Below are 7,688 nucleotides of genomic sequence, written 5' to 3'. Positions count from 1 at the left end.
TGGGTGGCTCAGTTGGTTATGCGTCTGACTCCGGCTCAGGTCATGATCTCATGGTCCATGAGTTCGAGCCCCGCGTCGGGCTCTGTGCTGACAGCTCAGAGCCTGGAGCCTGCTTTGGATTCTGTGTCTCCCTCTCTCTCTGACCCTCCCCCATTCATACTCTGTCTCTCTCTGTCTCAAAAATAAATAAATGTTAAAAATAAATAAATAAATAAATAAAAATATGATTCAGGGAAAGAAATAAGCTGTAATGTGCTATATGAAATGCCAAACCCAGCCAATTAAGTAATATTTTAAAATCCAATCCTTTAACATTTAATAAATATAGAAATTATTCTAATACACACACACACACCGTGTACCTACTTTAGTTGGTGAAATTCAACAGAAATATATGTACACACCTAGATGCATATCATTGGGAAAGTAAATATCTTGTGTTGTTTAAACAAATAAATTAGAAGATAATTTCTTACATACCAGAGGCCCCACCTGGAGCTTTATTAGTGTTCTCTTTGGGTCTTAAGCATGTCTGACCTCATCCAGAGTTCTGTAGGAATGGGCTTGCCAGGTGTCCACTTGCATAGATGATGCTGGGGTCCCCTAGGACAGCATACATCTCAAGGAAACTGCCAGAGACTCAAAAGATCATAAAAAGAACAGTACTCTGAATTAGAGGGGAAAGAGTGATTTGAGTACAATATTGAATCTGTCATGAAAATTGCATCCCTACTTAACAATGGTAAAAAAAATCTTCCTTGCCAAAGATTTGGATCTCAGTCTTAGAGTAAATGTGACTTTGAGATTTTTTTAAAAAGCTATGTATTTACCCAAAGAATACAAAAATACTAATTCAATGGGAAACATGCACCTCAGTGTTTATGGCAGCATTATCTACAAATTATCAAAAGAGCCCAAGTGTCCATCAACTGATGAATGGATAAAGAAGTGATATGTATATAATATTCTTTTTATGGCTGCATAATATTCCATTGTACTATATAATAATGGGATATTACTCAGCCATCAAAAAGAATGAAATCTTGCCATTTGCAATGACGTGGATAGAGCTAGACAGTATTATACTAAGTGAAATAAGTCAGTCAGAGAAAGACAAATACCATGTGATTTCACTTATATGTGGAATTTAAGAAACAAAACAAATGAACAAAGGGGAAAAGAGAGAGAGAGAGAGAGAGAGAGAGAGGCAAACCAAGAAACAGATTACAGAGAACACACTGATGGTTGCCAGAGGGGAGGTGGATGGAGGGATGGGTTAAATAGGTAATGAGGATTAAGGAGGGCACTTGGGATGAACACTGGGTGTTGTACAAAGTGTTGAATCGCTACATTGTGCACCTGAAACAAATATTACACTGTATGTTAACTAACTGGAATTTAAATAAAAACTTCTAAAAAATGAAAAAAATTCTAGACTCCATTTTAAGAAACACTTAAAAATATGTCAGCTTATGAAAAGGCTATGAAAATTTTCAATTGTGAGTTATCACTGTAAAACTTCATTTTTTACTATGGTAACAGATATTTAAAAGTGATTTTTAAAATAAAAATTATTAACAATTTCCTGAAAATAAAAAGCTATTTTATAATGATCTCAGTTAGTTGTGAAGAAGTCGTCACCTGAAGGTAGTGTTGTTTTATAGCTTAAGTTAAATTTTAGCTCAGATGGGAGAAGAGGACATCCTTTATTAGGAAATACTACTGTTGAATATTCAAATATAGAATAGACACAGTAGCTTGGACTAGTGATTGAAACAACCTCCACCTGGAGTGAAGAAGCAGGACAAGGTTCACCTTTCAGAGGACATCAGTGATGTCTCAGTAGCATTGGTGACTTCAATGGACTGAGGCTGTGCTTCGGCAGGATTCATTTTTGAGCCTTCAGCATCCAAAGGTGGCATGGTGCCAGTTGGTGGAAAGTTCTCACGCGAACATCTGGAGTCTGGGTCAGAAGTAAGAAGAGAAAAATGGGAGGTTCAATATGTGATTGTAAGAATCCGACAATCAAAAGTACAGAAATCACACAGAATCTTCATAAATAGACAGTGTGTTACTTTGGCACAACTGTGGGGAGAAGAATTACTGTCCTGTGACTGCACTTGGGCACCTGATTTCCCTCCAATGTCGAAGCAGTCTGGGAAATATATCTACCCTTTCATTTAAAAAAAAATTCATCACTTGAATAAAAGACTCATCTCAGTGTCATTTGGACGATGAGAATGTATGTGATTGTCTTTACCAAAATACTTGAATTAGGGAGAATTTTCCCAGAACATCTCACTTGTGAAAACTGAGAACTTTTCATGCTTTTGATTGCCACGGCAACCACCCATGGGAAAGGGGATTGGAAACTAGGGACTTTTACCTGAAGATTAGAAAGTTATCTCAAAGTAATTTTGTTAGAAACAGAGATGGACACACATCATTAGATCTCTCTTCATATATATAAGAGTATATGGGTAGTGCTTTCTGGACACTAGAGCATTAATGGAACATTATTCCATAATTTATATGAGGATATCAACAGCTTATGAAAGAAAATTTTGAAGATAATTCAGTATAAACAGTGTGTGAAAATAATTGCCTAATCTTTATAATGGTAACATTACAAAATATTAGACATTCCTTTAAGTATTTCTTTTCAAAGAGGCCCCAATTTCTGTTTAATATAATTTAGTGACTTTTTCACTATAAATTGAAGAGGTCTTAGTAGTTATTAAACTACAGACTATTAAATTCATCTGATTAGAGTTGTTTAAATTATCAGTATGATGTTTCCTTCTTTAAAAGAATTTTTAAGAAACAAAACAGATGAACATAGGGAAAAAAAATAGAGACAAACTAGAAAACAGACTCTTAACTATCTACAGAGAACAAACTGAGGGTTACTGGAGGGGAGGCGGGTGGGGAGATGTGTTAAATGGGTGATGGGTATTAAGAAGGGCACTTGTGATGAGCACTGGGTGTGTATGTAAGTGATGAATCACCAAATTCTGTACCTGAAATTAATATTACACTGTATGTTAACTAACTGGAATTTAAATAAAAACTTGAAAAAAAATAAAAGGATTTTTGTAATCCTGTTTAGTACTGACCATTTAATGAGAAAAATAAATCAAGATTTCAAATGGCTTAAAAGAATGAAAAAATACTGCAATAACATGGGAGTGCAGACATCTCGTGATTTCAGTTCTTTTGTATATATAACTTTGATTTGCAACAACAGGGATGAACGGAGAGGGCATTATGCTAAGCTAAATAAGCTAAACCGAGAAAGACAAACACTGTACGGTTATCACTTATATATGAAATCTTAAAAAAAATGCAAGTTCATAGAAACGAGAATAGAAAGGTGGTTGCCAGGGATTGTGGAGGAGTGGGACATGGAGAGATGTAGGTAGGTCAAAGGGTAAAAACTTACAGTTTTAAGCATAAGCACTGAGGATCTAATGTCTACAGAGTACTACAGTTAAAATGCAGTATTGTTTACCTGAAAGTTTCTGAGAGTAGATCTTAAGTGTCATCACATTTTTCTTTTAAGAGGATATGTTTTTTTCCATAGGAATAAAGGTATATGATCTCACTTATATATGGAATCTAAAAAAAACTGAACTCAGGAAAACAGAGGGTAGAAAATGGTTGTCAGGGGTGGAGGGCGGGGCAAACGAGGAGGTTTTGCTCAAAACACACAAAGTTTCAGTTTTGTAGGATGAATAAGTTCCAGAGAGCTATAGTTAATAGTAGTCATTTGCTAAAAGAGTAGATCTTATATGTTCTCATCACATACATATACAAATGGTAATTATGTGAGATAATGGGTATGTTAATTATCCTGATTATAATCTTTGTAAAGAAATTTCACAATTTGTATGTATATCAAAATGTTACCTTGAATATATACAATTTTTATTTGTCAATTATACCTCAGTAAAGATAGGAACAAAGTTTCAATTACATTTAAAAATGACATTGTTCATGTGGTACTTGAATAACAGAAATATTGAATATTAAGAAACAAATAATAAGCCTCCCATAGAGTGACTAAAATTTCTGATATTTTAAACAAAGTTCATCTGTCACTTATGACTGCTTCAAACATTTTACTGGCAAGCAAGTCTATTCAGCCAATAATGATGTGGAGATTCAGATATGAAAAGAGGGGATTTAAGTGACTTGCTTTTTAAAGAAAACAATGAAACATGGCTTGCAATAATAAAAATCTGGGGTTTGAATTATGGGACTTGCTGGTCCCTCTTTCGTCTGTACAGTTCATTCCAGGGCTTGGTGTATTCCATTTACTTCTCATAAGGAAATTAAAACAGGGTACTGGGATTGAGCAAGCATGTCTCAATAAAGCATTAGAGAGCCCAGGAAAATTTAACGTAGAGAAGCAAATGCATTTAATAAAAACGTACTAATTGCTTATCCCTTCTCCATCTTATTATTGTTCTTTGTCCTTCTTTCTTTTCCATCTATCCTAACTCCCTTGGTCATTGCCTCTGGTCCCATGGCTTCAAATACCACCTACATGCTGACTGACGACTAATATGTACATATGGCTTTGACCTCTCCCAGAAACATTTCCACGGGGATGCCTAAGAGATGTTTCAAGCATTAACATGGTAAAAATGAAACTCCTACTCTGACTGCCCTCATTCCCCTTCCTCCTGAAACCTGCTGCTTAGGCTTTCTTCCTCACTAAGTCAGTGATAATTTCATCCTTCATTTGCCTAGATCAAAACCATTGCACTTATGCTTCTCTCTGGTCATCGCGAAGGGGACGTGATGTCTAACGTGGGGGAGGAAGATGGAAGGCATACACAGATGGAGAAGGAGCCAATCTCATCCTAGGAAATTCACAGGAAGCCTCAGAGAGTATGTGTTCCAAGGAGACGTTTGACAGTGAAAACTCAGGGCTGGGTGTGACTTTTTTTTTTTTTTTTTTTTTTTTTTTTAACCAAACAGTGCCATATTGGCTTCAGGAGTAGAATTCTAAGAAGAGTCCTGTAGTTTTAGACATCTGCTGCTTTCATCAGGTGTGCGGATGAGGGAGACAAAGCCATGATGAAAGTTATATTCTAAATGAGTAGCCTCCTCCAGGAGGGGTTGTTTCACAATGTTTTGGAGAGTCTGACTCTGAACACACTCAAGTGTTGCCAACGGTGAGGCGCACAGCAATGTCTGTTTTTGGTGACACTGAGAACAAAGCTTCTGATGATGGTCTCACCCACAGTGTGCCCTGCGAAACCCAACACCTGTGACTGTTCAGTCTTCTGTTATTGTGGAAATAATTATACTATTCATGGAACACAATAATCTGCAATATTTCTCAGAGGAAAAAGAACACATTCTGCCTCTCGGTTCAATTTCCAGAGCAAAATTCAACAGCTTCACTGTTCTACAGGAAGAACACACCAAAAGCAAAACACACTGACAACTCACATAAACAAAAAATGGCTATGGATCTCACTGAATATATTTATTTTTAATTTTCCCTCCCACATGTCTTTTGTATAGATACAGTGTATTTTAAAAGCTAGAATTCAACCTTCTATAATTATTCACTGTTCCACGCAGTCGATGATCATTCATTTTCCATGTACCGACAGTGCTTTTGTATTGATACGCTATGATCAATGGAACAAAATTGGAGTTTTCATTTGCCCAGAGATTTAGTAGTTAGGTGCCACTGGAATATAGGATGTGTAAGAGTTTACTTGTGTCTAATCTGATTGGGAATCTGGATAAATATCAAGCAAAGGAATACAGGAGCCGAATTTATTTATTTATTTATTTATTTTGGTTACTTATTATATTAAGAGGGCTTAGCACTTTAGTCTATTTTTCACTGATCCTCAAAAACAACCCTAAGTAGATAGTACTGTTACTTTAGTACTACAACTACTGTTACTTTTTAGATAGTCCTGCTTTATAGGTGAGGACAATAGGTTCCATGGAAGTTTAAATGGTTTGCTTGAAGACATACAACTAATAATTGGCAGAGTCAGAATTTGAACCCAAGTCTCTTCTTTTACTTCAAAGCCTATGTGCTTATGTGCTTGGCTACTGCACTAAGGTGCTTCCCCACCACACACACACACACACACACACACACACACACGGGAAAGAATAAAACAAAGGAGTGACATGAAGAAATATAAAGAAAGATGAACTGCCTTCCTTTCTAGGGGGCTTGGAGAACACCCAAGGTGTAGACAGAGGAGGACTAGCGTGACAAAGAGTCAAGTCGGCTTTGACTTCTACTTGAATGTTTTGATGGCTTAAAGCCAGGCCTCAATGAAAGTGGTAAAGAGAATATGGGAAGAAATATAGCTATTTAAAAGAAAGTGATTCCTAGGCTATTTCCCAGGACAAAGAGAGCTTGCCATGGTCTTCATATCTTCTACCATTCTGGCAGAATTATCGGTGGGGCTAGACGAAGAACAAAGGAAATGATGCTTCAGCAATTTAACTCATAAAATGGGCTGGAAACCAGAGTCCGTGGATTTACAGTCGGAAAGAAGTGGTTTGGGAGTCTGACATCCTAATGGCCTCAGTATCCTGAGTGAAATATATTTTCATCCTGGTATAATTGAGGATCTGATTACAGTTACTGGCTGTTAGTTATTTCAAGTTTGGTTTGACCGAAATGGAAGAAAATTCCCAAAGTTTTGTCATTCATTAACAATGCAAAACTACTTTGGGAACACGTTTCTCTCTTTCAAGGTCAAAATTCTTCTTGCCTTTTTGTTGCCAAAAGGGCCTGTTAGGGGAGAATAACAAAGTTAACAGGATGTCTTTGGTTAATTAATTATAATTTTCTAATAACTCATTTAAAAAGAAGTAATTGGCAAAATCTAAAAATGGCTAATTTGTGTCTGCCTGCCTGTATAAGTAAAACGTTGCATTGTCCTTGTAGGTTGTGAATAAAGAAATAGTTAAGTGCATGTTTAGTATTGATGCTTAAGGAATTACATAAGAGCCTGATGCCAGGAGGTATAATGTTTAGGCCAAAAAGCTCTATTTTAAGTGTTATGATTAGGAATCACTCTTTCAGAACCAGGATACAAGCAGGAATTAATATTAGTTTCATTGTCATTTTTGTGAAAGTGAAAATTGTTTCCTAAATTAAAGAGGTTATTTGCATAGATATGTTGAATCACACACATAAGAAACAAATGCTTTTTTGTAAAAAAAAAAATTTATTAATTTTCTAGAGCTGATAACAAATTACTACAGACCTGGTAACTTAAAACAACAGAAATAGGGGCACCTGGATGGCTCAGTTGGTTGAGCATCTGACCCTTGGTTTCTGCTCAGGTCCTGGTTTCAGGGTCATGGTATCGAGCCCCACATCAGGCTCCACACTGACTGTGGGGCCTGCTTGAGATTCTCTCTCTCCTTCTGCCCCCTGCCCCACTTGTTCTCATGCATGTGCTCTCTCTCTCTCAAAAAACAAAGAAAAAGAAAAAAAGAGGAAAGAAAGAAAGAAAGAAGAAGAAAATAACAGAAATATATTCTGTCTCAGTTCTGGAGGCTGAAAGTCTGAAATCAAGAGGTCAGCAAGGCTATGCTGTCTCTGAAGGCTTTAAGCAAGAATTCTCCCTGCCTCTCTCTCAGCTTATGGTGGTTATCAGCAATCTTTGACATTCCTTGGCTTGCAAATA

This window comes from Panthera onca, chromosome A1 (genome assembly GCF_046562875.1).
Source record: "Panthera onca isolate mPanOnc1 chromosome A1, mPanOnc1 haplotype 2, whole genome shotgun sequence".
Classification (NCBI taxonomy): Eukaryota; Metazoa; Chordata; class Mammalia; order Carnivora; family Felidae; genus Panthera; species Panthera onca.
Note: the sequence above shows the minus strand (reverse complement) of the source record.